Source organism: Callithrix jacchus, chromosome 1 (genome assembly GCF_049354715.1).
Source record: "Callithrix jacchus isolate 240 chromosome 1, calJac240_pri, whole genome shotgun sequence".
Classification (NCBI taxonomy): domain Eukaryota; kingdom Metazoa; phylum Chordata; class Mammalia; order Primates; family Cebidae; genus Callithrix; species Callithrix jacchus.
The window spans coordinates 73,699,932-73,719,619 of NC_133502.1; positions in this window are offsets into that span (position 1 = coordinate 73,699,932).

Sequence of the window (19,688 nt, forward strand, 5' to 3'; positions counted from 1 at the left end):
ATGGGGAGTTAGTGTGCAATGGGGACAAAGTTTCAGTTTTACAAGATAAAAGGAATTCTGGAGATGGAAGGTAGTTGTGGTCGCACAACGTGAATGAACTTAGGCCACTGAACTCTAGGATAGGATGGTGAATTTCATGTTATGTATATCTTACCTCAATTTAAAAAAAGTTATCCAAGCGCCCACTGATAAATGAATTAATAAACAAAAGCTGGCGTATACATGTTATGAAATATTATTCAAAATAATAAATGAGAATAAATAAAAACGGCAAAGTTCATGTTATGTGTATTTTACCACAATTTTTAAAAAGTGAAGAGCCTTGAAAATGGTGAGATTTTATTCAAATGCAAGAAAGAGTCTCCAGACGTAAGGGGAAGTGTGACGTTAGGGGATTTGAAATGGTAATTCTCCACGTGTAGAAAACATGACTTCAAGAAAGAAACCTCTGGGAGCATGGAGACCAGTCTGGAGTTAGCCTAGAGGTCAGTGGTTCTCCAACATTCAGCTGCATCAGGATGGCTGGGGAGCTTGTTAGATGCAGGTATAGGTGCCTCAGGGACTTGCATTCAGTGGGTCTAGGGAGGACCTGGGAATGCAAGACTCTAACAAGCTCCCAGGCGATGCTGATGCTGCTGGTCTGGGCACCCCAGTTTGGGAACCACTGGTTGAGGGAAAGGAAGGGGGTTTATCAAGAGGTGCTGGAAGCCAATAGGGCAGCCAGCCCGTGGGCAGCAGGGTCATGCCCCGACCATTCCTGGGGATCTGGACATCTGGCGTGGTCTGTTTACACCAGTAAGTTTCAAGGTTGACAAGAAGCCACATGAGGTGGACTTCCTTACTACCCACTCAGCAGAGCAACATCAATCATAAACAACCCCAAATGACCCGCTTCCGGATCACACCAGGTTCAGCAAAACTGCCACCACCTGGCCTCTCTGAGAGGCATCCTTATACTTTATTAACCACTTTTATAGGCCTGGTGGGAGCGACTCTGACCTCAGGGATTGCTTTGTCGTCTGTCATGTGACCTGGCATGATAACGGTCTGCACCCTATGGGCTTCATGCCTTTGATGGTTTTGAGAGCTGAATGCAAGTGGCTGCCTTAAAAAAACCCAGAGTTAATAATTCTCCAAGGCAGAAGCCAGGAGAAGCCTGACTTCAGACTGGATGATTCCACAAAGCGTGCCGGGAAGCCTGCAGGACATCTGGTCACTGGCAGGGTTTCCAGTAGATGTAGGCGACTGCTGCTTCCTTCTTTCCCATCCTGGAGAAATGTTATGATTCCAGTGACCTCTGCTGCTGAGGAGATAGCAGACCACACTCTGGGGTCTTTCACCCTCAGAGCATACACAGGACAGGATATTGGGATGCCGGGGTTGTGAGGGCCAGTCCCGCCCCCCCGGGAGCTGGTACCTTGGTCACATCAGTCTCCTCTGAGCATCTATAAGGTTGGCTGGGGAAGTGGGCAGGCTTTTTCCCTCATGAATGTCTGCATAGCACTTATATCCTGGGATCCTCACCACTGGGGAACTTGTGCAGATAAAATCCACCCTCAAACAAGAACATCTCTCCAGCACCTGGTGGTGGACGGGCAGGCATCCAGAGACCAGAGTAGATGCCTTTCAACTCTGGCCAGTGAGTGCCTCTTGATCCCTGTGCTCCAGACTGGAGCTTCCAGGGACCCAAGAGACCTTCCTTCCTGGATTCCTTCTTGCTCTCCTGGCTCTGTCCTCTCCCCATGGCTACCTCCCCTTGCGCCATGGCTCAGGCGGAATGTCCTTTCTATTCCCTATGGCCACCTTCTCTCTTCTCGTCCTGATGGACATGTCTCCCTCTGTTTCTCTGTGGAGTGTGGGCATCAGGAAAGCCTCTGTGCTCCCAGCGAGGCTGCTGGTGAATGGAGTCTGGCTTTGGGATTCATCTTGAGTACAAGACACCAACAACACCAGCAATTTCTAAATGGCACCTGCCCTCTAGGGTGTGATGAGGTGCCACAGGGAAAGCACCAGTGCTTGGCACACTGTAGGCATGTAGTAGCTCTTTATGGAACTAAGGGGCAAGGGTGTGACCTGCAAGAACAAAGTGGCTTTTCTTCTCTTAGGAGAGCCCAGAGGTGCTCCTTAGGCAGGACAGTAATGGGAGCTGAGTGAGTGGGAGGAGGAATAGGGTGGCTTTGCTTCCTTGGGGTGGGGAGGTTCTATTCCCTAATGGCCACTGGAAATCAGCATTCATACTTGGCAAGAAACAGCTAACCTCTAGCTTGGGAAACATAGGCCTGAAGAGGGTGTGCCTGCTGCAGCCACTGACTTTGAAAAGAAAGGGCTTTCTTTGCTGACGCTGGATCGAACATGCTGAGACATGTCCACAGAAGCTCTGCTGCTTTATGGACACGGAAGTCGGGTGACAAAGCGCTGGAGAGGGGACTAGGGTGTCCTAAACTCTGAAATCTGTCCCTAGATGCACAGCCTTCATGTGGAAAAGGGAGAAGGGCTGCTTGCGTGGTACATGGCCTTGGGTGCAGTGACGAATGGTGCATGCGCGTCCCAGTGCCTTCCATCAAGGCTCAGAGCAGTGAGTGACTCACCTCTGCACAGACCCACCTGCAGGATGGGGAGAATAGGATGGGCTATCTCAAGTGTATGGGGGGCACTGCGGCAGAGGGCCTGGGAAGTATTGCCAGGATAACTAAACAAGGGCCAGTGTTTAGGACAGCAAAGCCCTGTGCCTGTTCTTGGTCTCATCTCCAGGGCCTGGTGTGGGATGGGGAGATCAGGTGCACAGTGAGGGGTGTGGCTGTGGATTGAGCATAGCATGGTCAGGCTTGTGTTTTTTATTTTTATTTATTTATTTATGATCTATCATAGTTGTACATACTTTGGTGGTACATGTGATATTTTGATACCTGTATAAAACATGTAATGTTCAAATCAAGGAAATGAAGATATTCATCACCTTAAACATTTATCTTTCTTTGTGTTGGGCATTTTACAAGTCTTCTTTTCCAGCTACTTTGGGACATATAGTGAGGGATTGCTAATTATAATTTCCCTACTATACTACCAAGTGCTAGAAGGCTTTTGTCTTCATTAGGATGGAAACTACCCAAATATGTACATGAATACAAAAAGCATGCATTGTAAGCTCAGTTTCATATTTATGAAAAGCAAGGAAATGGAATAGCCGGGGATGCTGTTTAAATGCATATGGGTGAAAATGTTTAAATATGTGTAGAAAGGTATTTTCAACAAGCATATAGCTTGGGAATGCTCTGCATCTGAATTCTGAATGCATGCAGTATACTTTCATCTAAGGAGAATATCATCCGTATTATAAACGAAGCCATAAAATATTCTGCTGATGCTTTTAAGGACTGACCAGTGCACTGCTTTCATTTGAAATTTTACAGTTTTTGTTGGATCATTTTAAGAATGATTTCATAAGTACATTTTGGATTTTGAAATTGGTTATGCCTTTATAACCTGTATAAATATAAAGAAATAGTAACTCCTTTGAATAGAAGTGCAAGGTATGAGGTCATATGTTTCTATTAATGCCTCTGTCTGGAGAACTTGCTATTTACAAAACCATGACACTGTGTTACGTGGTGTTATAAGGTTTAACAAGTTTCCTCCTTAAGTAATGTCCCCAAGTAAGTGATCAAGTCCTGTGCTGCCAATGGCAGATAAGAGACATGAAGATAAACAGACTGAGAGGAAACAGCCCTAGAGTTCAACAGGAAGAATCCAGTCTGGCTATTAAAAGCTTTTTGACAAGGATGTTCTGAGACAGGCTGGACAGAAGCCGGTGGTAAAGGGCTGTGTGTCTCCTTCCTTGGAAGCCCAGCAAGAATAGAGCGATTGGTGTTAAGCAGGGAGGGGCAGGAGTGACGCCCCTCTGCCTTAGCTGGCCACTTCCTGCAGTCCTTTAGATAGGCAGCTTAGATGTCGTTTCTCCAGAAATCTCCCTCAGTTCCTGGACAAGAATAAGAGGCCTAGGTTATAGTCCCAAGTCCCTCCACAGAAGCCACAGCCAGGCTTAGCACAAGCATCTCGTGATTTCTTGTTTACTTCTCTGCACTCAGTTTGCCATCAGCGGGGCCACATGCTGGTCACTGGTGTGTCTCTGCAACACCCACACTCCAGGTTCATTTCTTCCGGCTCACACAAGTTCAGCTGGAAGCCTTCTGCAGCTCCTCTCGGGCCAGTGTGTGTCATGAATAATAATCATAATATGAGCACTCTTCCCCTCAGCTAGAGTTAGCAAGGCTCCTCTTGTTGGGCGTTGAGTTTCAGTTGAAGAAGAAATACTGGATGAGAGATGTTCCTGAATTTTCACTTCCACCATCAAGAGGCAAGTAAAGGGCATTACTGTGGTTTGAGGGGGGTGATGTCCCTGGTGTTGGCTCCCATGGCAATAGGGAAGGCTCGGTCTCTGCTGCCCTCAACCAGGAGAGTGGAGATGCCACCTGAGTTTGGATCTGAGGCAGTTTCTGGGAGGAGGTGGCTGGGCCCTGCTGCAGCGGCTTCAACACCAGGCTTTGCATTCATGCTTCTCGCCCCTGCAGGGCTTCTCCATTTCCCACAGCTCTCCTCTCATCAGGACATCCCACCCTCCCCTCCCACCCCTTTCAAACAGGATGCATCTCCCATTTAAAAAAAAAAAGCCACTTTGGGAGGCTGAAGTGGGCAGATCACTTGAGGTCAGGAGTTCGAGACCAGCCTGGACAACACAGAGAAACCCCGTCTCTACTAGGAAAAAAAATACAAAAAAATGTAGCTGGGTATGGTGCCACACACCTGTAATCCAAGCTGCTTGGGAGGCTGAGGCATGAGAATCACTTGAACCTGGGAGGCAGAGGTTGCAGTGAGCCGAGGTTGTGGCACCGAGCCCTAGCCTAGGAGACAGAGCAACACTCTGTCTCAAAAAAATTTTTAAGCAATCTTTCCTTTATCCCATCAGCCTGACGTGGCCTGACGTGGCCTGACGTGGCTCCCAGCTCCCTTTGCTTGTTCTCTCCTAAGTTCCTGGATAGAATGACCTTGCTTTGCTCCCACTTTCTCATTTCCCTTCTCCTCTTCTGCCCACTCCAAACTCACCCCTGCCCCATCTCCCTGGAGATGATGTACCCAGTGCACATTGACATCTAAACAGGCACCTCCAGCGCACGGCCTCCCTGGCCCCCGGTTTCTTCACCACGTTTCTCTAAGGGACTTTTGGGCCACTTCCCCAGAGCAAAAGATGCAGCTGTTAAATAGCTGCCAGGCAATTGAATCGTTGTGAGCAGTGGTGAATTCCTCTCCCATAGGTATTTGCTTTTCTTTTGTCGTGGGGAGTGGGAGAGGTATTTATCCAGGGTGGACTGGGGTATTAATGATTGCTGCTGCCAATTTGCATGGCAAGAGCTGGACCTCATCTGCATTCCTTTTCCATGGTTTCCCCGTCCAAGGAAGCTGGGCTTGTTGGGAGAGGACCCTGAAGGCTGAGCCTCACCTCAGCCAGAAGCACTGGGGTTTGCAGGGTTGTGGGCGGGAAGGCCAGGCCTAGAAGAGGGTAGGTGCTTGAGGTGTGGACCTGCTGGCAGGGAGCAGCTGGAGCTGGGACTGCTTCCCAGTCTCTTCCTCTTCCCCATCAGTGTCCTCCCACTCAGAGCCTCAGGCGGGAAAGAGAGAAGCCTGGAGTGAGTGAGTGAGTGAGCTGTGCCACTCCCAGCCCCTCTGGCTTCTTCAGGAAAGATCACAGGGAATTCCTCTCCCCTCAGGACCACACACACAGAGGGGTAAGGGAAGAGGAATTGGCCAGAAAATCCAAAAAAGGCAAAAGATTCCAAAAGCTGAAATTGAAGGAATACATTTTGCAAAGTCTGCCACTTGTAGTGAAGCTAGAAATTGTTTCTTTCTGACAAGGCCAAAACACTCTAGGACAGAAATTCTCAACCACGGAGGGAGTGGCAGTTGTACTCCCAGGAGACATTTGGTGATGTCTGTAGACACTTCTTGTCACAACCGGGAGGAGGAGTAGAGCCCTGGAAAGCTGCTGATGTCCCGCAGTGCACAGGAGGATTCCACAGCAATTATCTGGTCCCAAACGCCCATGGTGCCGACGTTGAGATATCCTATTCCAGAGAAACTGAGCTGAGGGCTGGTCCTACATAGTGGACAGAGTGACTTTTCACGGGGCCAGGCCTCAAGGCAAAGGACCCAAGGAGAAAAGCTCCAGGCATCCCACTCAGGGCCAGGGGACATTTGTCCTGGTCATAGCTCCCTCCTTTCCTCTTACAATTCTTGATGCCCTCAAAGACTGGATCCCAAACCCTAAACCCAGAGTGCACCACACACACACTGGTCTCTCTCTCTCTCTCACACACACACACACACACACACACACTGATATCACACACACACACACACTGGTCTCACATACACACACTGATCTCACACACACTGGTCTCACACACACACACACACACACACACACATACTGGTCTCTCTCTCTCACACACACACACAGGTCACACACACAGACACACACCAGGTTAGTGCGAGAGGACTTCTGTGCTCATCTACAATGGTCAAGGGAGACCTCACGGTCAGCCCAGTGGGGGCTGGAAATAGCATCTATGTTAGGAAGACATTGGAGCAGGCATCAAGGTTCCCACTGGGTGGCAGAACCTCAGAACTCAGTGCCCTGAGACTGATTTCTGTGGGTCAGGGATTAGGGCAGGGCACAGCTAGGAAATTCTTCAGCTTCAGGTGGCATGGCTGAGCCAGCGTGGTGGCAGTCTGCTGGAAAATGAGTGTGTGGGAATCTAAACAGTCTTTACTTTCACGTCTGGTGTGTTGATGGGGTGGTGGCTGGGCTTAGCTAGGATCACAGCTCAGAGAGCTTCAGCACAGCCTCTGTGGGTAGCCCACTTCCAGATGATGGCTCAGGATTCTCTGAGAAGGAAAAGGACATGGCCATTTCCTAATGCCTCGACCCAAAACCTGGCGTCGTCTTTCCACTTTGTCCAGACTTTATTGGTCAAAGTAAACCCAGAGTCAGGCAGATTGAGGGGAGGGCTGGTCAACATGCCCTCAGTGGAGGCCTATGTCAAAGGACAAGCAGCTGTCTCTCATCCCTCTCTCGGAAGCTTATCCCAGAGAGGATGCCCAGCATGCTAGAAACAACGAGCGAAGCCCGCACCTGAGATAAATGGGTGTTATTCCTCCTCCCAGGGTGGCTGAGTGACGAGGGAGTGGTGTAGGCTCAGGGCATTGGTACATCAGAGGGACCCTGGTGAGGAAGACCGAGGCGCGTGTAAGGAGCTCAGCTCCATCAAAGATGCTTTTCTGTGGCCAGAGTGTTTCCATTCCCCCAAGTGTGGCTCCTCTCCGCTCCATGTGTATCCCATCCCTACTTCCCATTAACATAAGGGGACTGGCTGACCTTATGAAGCAGCCGGCCAAGTCAGAGCCATCCCACCCGCTTCCAGAAATGCTTCTCCCCGGCCAAGAACGCCTCTGCCAAGCACTGCACAGATGAGAACTGCAGTGCCTGAGCCTGCAGAGGGCATAGGGAGGCCGTCCAGAGCAGAAGTCCTGCGTGTTCCCCCACTGGCTCCTCCTGCGGTGTGCGGCATGTCATGGCCAAAAGGGCCATTTAGAAAACTCCTGGGGACTTTGTAATCGACCAAAAGGAAAGCCAGCTGTGATGGAGAGGTCTCCTAAAGAGTGCAAGTTGGTGTTCTCATCAGTGTTTTGGTGGAAATGCAGGTGGGTGGTCCTGCGGCTCCCATCTAACCCTGGCCTGTTGAGTGTGTGTGACAGTGTGGGGTGTGTTGACGCTGGGTGCCAGTTCTGAGAGGAGCCTGCTGCCCAGCAGATTTTCCAGGAACTGCCTGCTCCTGGGGTCCTGACGACTGCTCAGGACCTGGGACTCAGGTCTGCCCAAGGCTTCTCTTCCTGCTCTGTCCTCCCCTTCCTCCTTCCCCTGCAGGCCTTGGTGAGGCTTCTAAATAAACTTTGCTGTCCATACATGCTCATGTTAGCTGTAAACATATGTCTGGTCATTTAAATCACTACCAATTTGAAGCCAGTGAATAGCTGCTTGCATGGAAATCACAGGCAAAGGGAAACAGCAGAAACACAAAGATGCCTGCAGAGCTAGTGGTGGCTTCCAGAGTTATTAACACAAACTTAGGAGATGCTAGGCCGTGCCAGGGTGGCTGGATGAAAGGTGCCCTTTCAGAAAAGTTGTCATTTCAACATGTAATTATGCTAAAGTGTATGCCTGTAGAAAATACTCATACATTTAGCAATTTTTTAAAATTTTATTTTATTTATTTATTATTTTGAGGCAGAGTCTCCCTCTGTCATCCAGGCTGCAGTGCAGTGGTGCTATCTTGGCTCACTACAACCTCCGCCTCCCGGGCTCAAGTGGTTCCTGCGTAACCTCTCGAGTAACTGGGACTACAGGCGTGTGCCACCACGCCCATATAATTTTTGTATTCTTAGTAGAGATGGGGTTTCACCATATGGGCCAGGCTGGTCTGGAACTCCTGACCTCGTGATCTGCCCACCTTGGCCTCCCAAAGTGCTGGGATTACTGGTGGGAACCACCATGTCCAGCCATTTAGCTATTTTAAAAAGTGTTTCACATTTCTTTTTCTTTACTTTCTTCTTCTTCTTCTTTTTTTTTTTTGAGACAGCGTCCCCTCTGTTGCTCAAGCTGCAGTTGCACAATCTCGGCTCACTGCAACCTCCACCCTCTGGGTTCAAGTGATTCTCCTGCCTCAGCCTCCTGAGTAGCTGGGACTACAGGCTCACACCACCCATGCCTGGCTAATTTTTGTATTTTTGGTAGAGGCGGGATTTCATCATGTTGGCCAGGCTGATCTCGAACTCCTGACCTCAGGTGATCTGCCTGCCTTGACCTCTTAAAGTGCTGGGATTACAGGCGTGAGCCACCGCACCCAATGTCACATTTCTTTTGGTAATTGCATTTCAGAATAACTTTCTCTACCAGTCATGTAATGTCCAGTACCCTCTGTGACATCTGGTCCAAAGACATCTGAGCTGAATATATAAACTTTTAAAAACTGTCCCCTTCCCCATTCCTTTTTCTCTAGTCCTGCTAAGTAGGTAGCTAGCCCAGAAATTGCATGACTGAAAGTATTCACTGAAAGTTAGATTATGCTAAGTAAGCAGGCACGTTTTTTGAAGCAAGCTTTATAATTCTTTAGATGATTGAAAACCAGTAAATAAATTGGTTTTTCTTTGACTTCAATTTATTTTGAAGAGATAAAGAACTTGGGTCATGGCACAAAATTCCCTGCCATGTGTCCCGTGGATGCTTCAGAACGCTGGCCGGAGATGCTTTTTTCTAGGCAGATCCCACCTCTGCTTCTTAGGCATGGACTGGTGGGAGTCAGCCTGGACCACCCTGCCTGCTCCCTGCCTTGCCCTCTGCAGCCAATCCTGTGCCTTTCTGTAGGTGACAGTGCAGCCCTGGAGACTCCGCTGCCTTTGTGCTGTTTTCTGTGAATGTAGGCATGGTCCAACATGCTGGGAAACATCAAGGCAGAGGAGGAAACAGCTCTTCAAATGCCCTTAAAGACCACATATGTCCTGCTGATTTGACATGCAGGCCCGAGCCCACTTTGTTTGTTTCATAACTGGAACCTCAGTGACACATGGCTGAGGCTTGACAGAAAACTGTGTCCAGGGATGCTCTGGCCTCTTTCCTGTACCTGTGTCCTTATGGCAGATGCTGAATTTACTTGGCTATTTTCTCTCACAGTGGAAAGTATGCCAGAGGCTGCAAATCTATTTACTTAAGGGCTACCAAAGAAATCATGCTGAGGACACCTCACATGATATGTGATTGTCTGTGTTTGCGGTGTCTATCTCCTTGGAATCTATGTTCTATGGAAAAGGAGTCGGTGCATGGCGCCCTTAGGAAGCTCAGGGAAGGTGAACGTCAGTGCCCGCATCCCCTCCGCACAGTGGGCGTGGGCATTCTCATGGTTGCAGGATTTGCTCAGTGAGGACTCCTGTGCCCACTCACCTGAATATATGCTTCTGAAAGTCCCCAGTGCAGCGCTCTGTAGGTGCTCTGGTGGGTCTCTACCACCTGGCTCAGAGGCACCCCAAAAAGCTGAACACAGCCAGGGAAATACAACAGAAAACAAGAATCTATCCTTCCTTGGAAGAATGATTGAGGGACTGGGCCATCTTTTAATACTTTTTCCCTGTGAAGGGTCCCCTGCTACAAGTTGTTGTGGCCAAAAAGAGGGCCCTTTAGTGGACTTTTGGGGCCTGGAAGGTGATGTTGAGGGATGAAGCATCGATTCCTTACAGCCTCAGGCAGCTGCAAGCCACTCTTCCGTTACCAGGTAGAGGGGCTGGCATTCTGTTGAATGCATTCCCACAAAGCTGCGTTTATTACTGCACCAACCATGGGGGCTTATGTTCAAATTGTCACTTTGTTTAAATTTTCAGGGTAATCACCCTGAAGACAATTTCCAAGTGTCTTCAGGCTTGAAGACTGCTGCCTGCTGGCTTCCAGTGGATAGAGGTGATGTGCATAAGTCCTCCTGGTTGAAGACCCACAGGCAAGACCTTTGGAGGGCTCTTCTTGGTCTTGCTTGGTAGAACCAGGCAAATCTACTTCTGACTGGCCACTAAGGCCACCCAAGGGGTGATGATGTGCCAGGGTGGTTTGTGCATATGTTAAGTTGACTTTTTTTCTTGTATCTTTTCCCATTAAAGATACAACATGACACAATAGAACACAGTGCAGTACAATATGGTACAGCCCAGCACACACAGCACAACACAACAGAATACAACACAACACAACACACTGCAACACAGAAGCCAGGCCTTGGCACTTTTTGGTTTCATTGGGATTTGTGATATTGAGCCTAACAGCAGCCCTGTTCTAAGCTTTTCTGCAAAATTCTGAACTCCCTGAGGTGGTATGTGGATTCACCCTGAGAGAGGGCAGAATAGAGAGACAATGCCTCTGGTTGGAGGCAGATTGGGGATAACCAAGGGGACAGGGAGACAGTCCAGGATGGGAGGGTTACCTTTAGGGTCTCATGGGTTACAGGGGCTTATGGCCAAGGAGTCCTGGGAGGTGGCAGGGTTTCAGAGAGTCATCGGTTCATGGGGCTGTCGGACGTTGGACCTTGGGCTCACCAGGCTGGGCCCACAGCTATGCCCATGCAGGCTTAGACAACAGAGGAGGATGTCTGTATTGCCACCAGAGCTGACTGACCATCACAGTACCACCCCTAGTGTTCCTGATTGGCTAGGACCCCAGGGACTGAGCATTCCCAGGGGGAAAGCTGTTTGGTGGTGTCCACTAAAGCTCACCAAACATCTACCACAAATGCTCCATGACCCAGCAACCCCACTCCTTGAAATATACTCAAGAGAAATGAGTACACATATCTGCAAAAAATATACACGAAGATGCTGCAGCACAAACAAATTGTGGCTGATGTCGTGGGTAGCAACTGGGGCCGGTGCACATGGGCAGTAAAAATAAGTTACCAAGACGGTTGTAGGTAGAGAAAGCCTGCTTTATTAGAGAAAGTAGGAAAATACGTTGCAAGAAAAGAACAGGCAAATCAGCAAGGGAGGAGCTGACTGCAAGGAAACAAAGCCTTGGTGGGAATTTTATCAGACGATGCTTGTGCTGGACAGGGCCAGACTGTATTCTAAAGATGGATGCTCTGTGCTGGATGTAAATTACATTTCAATTAAAACAACAATTTCACACAAAGGGAAAGATGTGCTTACAGAAAGAAAAGCGCATATCTTGTACGGGTGTCAGAGATTCCAGGCTGGCTGGACCCTATGCTACAGCTGGCTAACTGGCTGGTTGCTGTCTGTGGTCTGGCAACTCTGGAGCCGAAGCTCGGTCCCTCAGCCCCATGGTATTCTGTCATTACCTGCTTTGCACATCTGTCCCCCAGCAAGTCTGGGAGCCCTTGAATGAAGGAGCCTACCAATTGCACTCCCTGTAGAGGCCTGTCCTGTGGTGTAGTAGGAGCTTTGGTAAGTGATTTGGAAGGTCCTGTGCAACTGGGACTTTCTCAGTGTGCAGGAGCCGGGAATTCGGGAATGCCTCTGTGTGTTACAGTGACATCAGGGGTCCCAGACAGCCTGGACAGGCAGGGGCTGTCAGCCAACAGCTACACCTCAGGTCCCTATCTTCCACCCCAGCCTACAGCAGTCCCTGTGTGCTGGGGGCTAGACCCCCAGGAAAACCCCCTGAGACCCTCAGCCCTATCCCTGTGCTTTGGGACAAGCCTGGAGCCAGGCTTCTCACATTTTGCTGGACACTGAGTCACCCCTGGACCCTGTAGAAATGTGAGTATTGACTCAGAGGGTCTGGGGCAGGCTGGAGCCTGTGGTTTTAGCCCGCTCTTGGGTACTGCCATTGCTCCGGTGCAGGGACTACACTCTGCATAGGGAGTATTGGGAAGGCCTGGCGACCCATCACATCCCTGATAAACATATGCTTATATCTGCAGGAACAACCCGTGTACACAGGAGCATGTGTGCAACTCCATGCAATATTTAAAGAGCCATCAAGCAGATAGCACCGTGAGAAAGACTCCCAGGGCCATAAATGTGCAGATGTGCACCCCCGGAGCCCTGAGCAATTTTCCCACCCATCCTATCCCACACGCTGACTTTCTCGGCTCTCGCTACATCTGGAGGTCTGCTGAGGTCAGCTGAGGCTTCCCCTTAGTTTGGAGGTCATGTGGGAACAGTCCTGCCCAGGCTCTGGAACTTTCCAGACAGTACCTCCAGCTACTCTCACAGTTCCCCCAGGGCTATTTTTAGAATCCTATTTTTGTCCTGTTTGAAGTTCATGCTGACTTTTCCACCTAATTAGAAAGGGCAGCTCCCTGGAATTATCTGTCCCACATTCTACTATGTGTACTGTACAGAGCAGAGGTGATCAGTTGTCCCCCAGTTGGGACCAGGTGCGCAGCATCTATCCCTCCTTGCCCAGGTGGAGTGTCCCAAAGCCCACCCCAGTGCCAGGCCTGAGGCAGGCCCTGATTCTCAGTCTCTCCTGCCTGCCTGCACTTGCTCTGGGCATGTGGCCCCTGTAGGGGACTGGGCTGTCTCTCTCAGCTCTTCTCATCTGGGGGGCTGTGGACTCACAGAGCCCTGGGCTCACACTGGAGTCTTGGTTTTCTGTCCTGACGCTGCAGGTCTGGGTGCCTGCATTTGAGGGTCTCAGAGTCCTTGGAGGGACTCCAGGCCTCCCTCTCGCCACCCCAGACCCTGCCAGAGTTCTCCGAGCACCATCAGGCAGTATGAAGGTGGAGGGTGGACTGTGGGTGCAGGGAGGGCTGAGTTCCACTCTCTTATATGTCATTTTCCATGTGATGACAGCAGGTTACTAATTCTTAGAAAGCTCAGTTTCCCAAGGTTAACCTTGCACATCTCATGGGGATGGTATGATCATTGAGTAAGTTAATGCACATAGAGCATCAGGTGTAAAGTAGACAAGTACAAAGTTATTTCTTTTCCAGCCCATAACTGGTGGCGGGTCTGACTGTCAGGGTGTGGTATCATAGGTCAGGCTGAGGATCTGTCAGTGTGCTCTCTGCAGCCCCGTCCTGACTTCTCAGGGCAGTGCTGAGCCAAGCATGGGCCCTGGGGATCCTGTCTCTCCCTGCTCACCTGTGTCCCGGACCACCCCTGGATGGCCCCAGCCTCTGTTTCCATCTGTGAAATGGGAAAATCCTCCTCAGTTCTCCGAGTGTTGTTCAGAGGCCCCTTGAGGTGGTAAATTAAGTAACTGTTCGGAGAATTTTGGGGAACCTGGAGACCCTGCACCCTCATGGAAGCTCTTGAAATCCAATCCCACTTTTAAGGTGTGAGCGCAGCTCTTCCCAAACATGAGGAGAATCTTTCCAAACTGATTAACTGGGGCACCCCACTGAACTGGAAATGAACTGGAAATAAACTGCCGATTGGGCTGAAAGCTGACCAGAGGTGCCCAGTTTGGAAGGATATCATCCTCACAGGGGACGGCTCTGTTCAGCATGGCCTCCTCTGGACTTTCCACTGCCGCCATCACCATTTCTCTGAATGCGACATTTCCGGTCTGGCACTGGGCTCCTCTCCGCCCCTCTACAAACATTAAGAGAGCCAGAACTGTGCCTCTCACAGGCACGTCCCCTGCAGTCCCAGATGCTCGGCAAGCAGTTATCAATGAACAGAGTGCACAAAGGAGAGATGTGGCCCAACCCTCTGTCCACACACAGGGCCACAGGCCCTAACTAGTCCTGCCTCCTGCTGCCCAGGTCTCTCAGGAGCACTCTACTTTCCTCTGGGAAGCACCCGGTGGAGACGTCTGGGCGGCGGGGCTGGCGAGCAGCAGCCCACTGCACATCCTCCTGCTCCTGGAAGACCCTCGAGTGCCTCTTGGATGCTGAGGCAGGCTGCTTACACAGCCAGTATTAAAGAAGTCCCAGCTGGAGAAAGGTGATAGGATCTGCTCCTGCAGTGCCAGCCAGCCCAGGCTGGGCTGTGTTCAGGGCATCCAAGGAGGAGGCCTGAATTCTGCAATGAAAACTCCCATGGGGGAACAGTCTAAACAACCAGGCTTGGGCACGTCCTGTTTGTTGTGTAAATCCATGAGTCTGGTTTGCATGGCCAAGTGCTCCCTGACATCTGACTGCCAAGTTTCGGTAGGGCTTCGACGTGACCTCCTTCAACCCCTGGCTTGTTTGGGTTTATGCTGGGGTTGAAGTCTGAGGAACATCTAGATGGGGGCCTCCTGGAGTGGCTTGTCACTGGGGCCAGAGGAAAGTGGGCAGGCCAGCTCCCCGGGTGTCCAGGCAGTGGCTCCCCAAGGCCTGGCCAGCTCCTCACTGGCTCCTGCTGTGTGTCTATGCCCACGGTAACCAAGAAGTCCTGTGTGTGCCTGAAATTCTGCTTCTTCTTAGAAACTGCAAACAGAGAGAAAAACTGCTGGGCAGCTCACGCACTGATCTCTTTCTCTGTCCCTTTTTTGTTCACTTTAATTTTTTTTCTTCTACTCTTTTTCTGACAGAAGCAGTCATCAGTTTAATGTGAGTTAAACTGCCTGCGAAGCTCTCCTGCCTTGGGCCGAGAGGCCCTGGGTGCATGTTTAGGAACTGTAGTCACCTGGCCTTCCCATCTTTATTCAAGAGCCTGATTCCTTCTTCCTACTCGGCAGATCCCCCAGAGTGCCAGCTGTGGAGGAAGGGTCCTGAGGGCAGGGGAAGGCAGCACTGGCAGCTCACGAGGGCATCCATGCACCTCCCCATCTGGTGCGGAAGTTCAATGTGTCCTGTGGGGTCCCTGCCACATTTGCTTTTGGTGGCGGAAGGGCAGGCACATGCTCAGCCCTTGTCCTGAAGCCTTCCAGCTGGCTACTTCATCAGTCACATAAGTCCACAGGACTATGGGGGACAACAGCTCCCCAAGGCCTAAAGACTCCTCCTCAGTCAGGTGTGGTGGTTCATGCCTGTAAGCTGAGCTGCGATGGAAACAGATGGGATGATCACCTGAGGCCAGGAGAGGCAACGGAGAGGGAACTGTCTCTTAAAAAAAAAAAGAAAGAAAAATGTTTAAAACGTTTTATAAAAAAGTAAAATTTTTAAAGGATGAAATATGTAAGTAAATAAATAAAATGGTTGGGTCCTGTTGCTCCCAGCTCAGCCATGTGCCTGGACAAATGGGTTTCACTCCTACGGTCCTCCCTCTCCGTCTTGGGATGCCTTGTCCTCTGCAGGGCCCTCCACATCTCTCCTCCCCAGCCCACACCTCCTCAGCTTCTCAGCCTGACTTGTCAATTGCTCCATGACATTTTTAAAAAATTGTTTTTTCCCTTTAAAAGTTGCTGCAGAGGGCTTCAGAGCCATGTGCATAAGAAAGGACACGGAGTGCAAGCTGGAGCTACTGCGTTTCCCCAAAACACCTGGGCTTCTCACACACAGAAACACAGTGACCTCTTAGATGCGTAGACACGCCACCCTCCAACTGAGGGTTGGGGTGGTGTGATGGGCTGACCTCTGTTTCCTCAAATTCGTATGTTGGAGTTGAAACCAGGACCTCAGAATGTGAGTGTGTTTGGAGACAGGACCATTAAAGAGGTGAATAAGGTAAAATAAGGTCATTACGGGGCCCCTGAGTCAATAGGACCCGTGTCCGGGGAAGAAGAGATTAGGTACACACAGAGGGATGGTCATGTGAGCCTGCAGGGAGAAGACGCCATCGGCAGGCCAAGGGGAGGTCTCAGAGGGAATCAGCACTGGCGACAGCCTCGTCTTGGACGTCCAGCCTTCAGAGATGCGAGACAATACAGCTCTGCTGTTTACGCTGCCGAGTCTGTGGCACTTTATTACCACGGCCTGAGCTGACCCACACAGATGGTTCTCTCGGTAAAACTGTCTCCCTGTTTGCCTTCTGTGCATGCTGGGTGGTGAGTAAATGAGCAGAAAGCTTCATTTCCTCCCCAGGCCTGAGCAGACAGCAGCTGCTTTCCAGGGAGGAGTTCCCCTCCTCACCTCCCAACCCTACACCTGAGGCTGGCCTTGTTCTATTTGCCACCAAGATTCCTCAGGGAGCATGTCTCGGGATCCAACTCAGCATCTGGCCCTGATTGTTGACCTGTCTATTTCTTCCTAAAGCATCAATTATTTTGGAAGGAGCCCAAGAAAATTTCCAATGAGTGTGCCTGAAAAGGGGATGAAGGAAAAGCAATCTCCTTTAGCCATTTCTGCAGGTCCTGGCTCTGTGCTTTGCAGAAGCAGCCTCAGAGTTCTTGCCGATAGACCTATGTCCAATGCCCCAAGGGGCCAGTGGGTGTCTCCGCCCAGAGAAGCTGGGAGAAGGAGGCTGGTTCTGCTCCGGCTCGAGGTGGACCTGGCTTCAAGACTGCCATGGGATCAGGGAGGTGACCTTGCATTCAGAAGTTTCCACATCCATAACCCAAACCACCGTGCACCTTCTATCTTTCTGCTAAATGGTAGTTAAAACAAAACTTTAATTGAGAGGAATATCATCTCCACAGGGTTGTGTGTCCACAGCAGTGAAGGAATTGGGGTTTGAGGAATTATTTGGAGATTGTTGCCACTTTAGAATGGCCAGATCAGGCTTCTAAGAGGAATAGTCAACTTTCCTTCTGGCTGTGCATGTATATATTAAGTGCATCCTGAAACCCAGTGACTAAGTAATATATTGAACAGAAGTGATGATTCGGGAAGGGAGAGGGCCACCAGTAGAACAAAGTGAGGCAGCTGGGGGGATGACAGTCAGGAAATGGGTAGATGTGTGGGTGGATCTCCTGAGGGCCTCGCTGGATGCTGAGATATGGAGTGAGCAGTGGAGGCAGTGGGCACACAGAACAGGGTGGCTGAGGAAAGGTGAGATGGAAGCACCGCTTTACACAGTGACTCAGAGGGGACAGAACAGTCCAGCAGACAGGGACACTGTGTGTAGAGGCATGGAGCCAAGAGGGCCTGGCACAGCTGGGAGCCAGCTGGGGCAGTGCCTGCCATGCCATGCCATTGGAGCTGCAGAAACGCTGGAGATGTACCCTTTAGGAGCCAGCTGGGACGGGCATGGGCATCCTTAGCTGTGACAGCACCCCACTGGCACTGTTCCCACTATCCATACAAAGTGGCGGTGGGCTGTGATTATTACATAAGGCTCAAGACACAGAGCCCACAGAGTCCTGCAGAATACAATGTGTGGCCACACACAGGTATGATGGTGCATTCTTAAGTCCCTCAAGTTTTGGGAGCTGACATAACTTGTGGGGTATGCACACCCACCCCCTCAGGCTTGACTGCCTTCCCTCCTGCCAACAGGCCCAGCATGGCTGTCTGGGAATGCCACAAGAAGCAGCCATGGGTCCCTGCAGGCCCATCCTCCGGTCCCTATCCTGCCCCTTCCTTGACATTCCACCTCCTCTCCGGCAGTGCTCAGAATGGAGCAGAATCAAATCTGCTGGAAGGCTCTGGAACACACAAATCACTGCCCCCATGCCCCGGTTTTCTTATTTAATAGCTTTGGCTGGGGCTGGCATTTGTTTTGTCAATGGAGTCTCAGGTGATGTTGGTGGTCCTGGTCTGAGGACCATGCTTTTGACAACCGCTGCTTAGACCAGTACTTTGGGAGGCCGAGGCAGGTGGATCACGAGGTCAAGATATCGAGACCATCCTGGTCAACATGGTGAAACCCCCTCTCTACTAAAGATACAAAAAATTAGCTGGGCACGGTGGCACATGCCTGTAATCCCAGCTACTCAGGAGGCTGAGGCAGGAGAATTGCCTGAACCCAGGAGGTGGAGGTTGCAGTGAGCCGAGGTCATGCCATTGCACTCCAGCCTGGGTAGCAAGAGCGAAACTCCGTCTCAAAAAAAAAAAAAAAAAGAACAGGACAAATCAGGTGAAAATAGCAAAAGAGGCCTCTGCATTCATTTCCCAGGGCTTCCCAGCCTGGGTGGCTTAAAGCAACAGAAATGGATTCTTTCTCAGTTCTGGAAAGCAGATGTCAGAATTTGAGGTGTGTGCAGGGCAAAGTTCCCTCAATGCAAAACAGAGCAGCAGGGAATCCAGCCTGCATGTACAGCTCAGCCTGGGGCAGGGTGGGGCCTGCACTAAACCAAGCCAATTCTCCCTGCCAGGCAACACTCTGTCCTCCGGCCACTCACATCCAACCTCTGTCCACACCCCTGGACACAGCTGACTCCTGACCACCCAATGAGCGTACAAGTGTGCACACCAAAGATGTGTCTCAACCAGAAAGGCCTGAACAGGCTATGGAAGTGGCCAGAGCATTTGTACAGAGAACTGGGGGCTCTTTTCCTGGAAGGATGGGGTATGGGCTCCTGGTGGTGCGGGGAACCTGCGTGAGGCCTTCTGAAGCATGGGACCCCGGTAGAAGCCACTCTTGATCCTGTTTAAGGAAAATGAGAAACAGCACTCTCCTCCATCTCTGCCATGGGCTACACTTCCAGGCCATGATTCCCTTGCTTCTGCCTACGGTTCGGGAGCTCAAGCTCACCCTTGGGAGCTTATTGGAGCTCAGATCAGGGTCCTGTCCACAGATAGTCTGCTTTGGAGGCTGTGGCCTGGGCTGGGGCAGCATCCCATGGCAAGTGGTTCTGGTGATGCCTGTGGTCCGTGGCCGCCTTGGAAAAGCAGTGGCGTAGGGCCTTCTGGGAGGTCCTGGTGAGGAAAGGCACGTGGGAGTTCTGACTTCACCTCACCACGCTGGGAGTCAGAGATGCGCCAAACAAACCCGGCTTCCTGGGAAGGTTTTGAAGCTCATAGTCATTCACATGTTGGTGTGAGGAGGCCCAGGTACAGTGAGGCCCTCTGCACCCCAGAGACTTGTGAGTGTGTTTTGCACACATGTGTGCATGCAGGTGTACATGCACTCTTTTAAAATAAGGTGCCCACAGTGTGGCTGCAGTCTAGGAGGGAGTTTAGTGTAACCCCAAGGTGCTATCTGAAACAGAAGAAGCCTGTCTCACAGTGGAACTTTTTTTGGTGCTGTGATCAGTTTCCACGTTCTTGATGCAAGGATCATAAAGCTGAGGTTTGCAGGGTGCCACTGAACAGGCTGTGAGGAGGCCGTGAAAGGGATGCGTGTTCCAGGCTGCAGAGCCCATGTGGCTGCTAGAGGAAGGCACC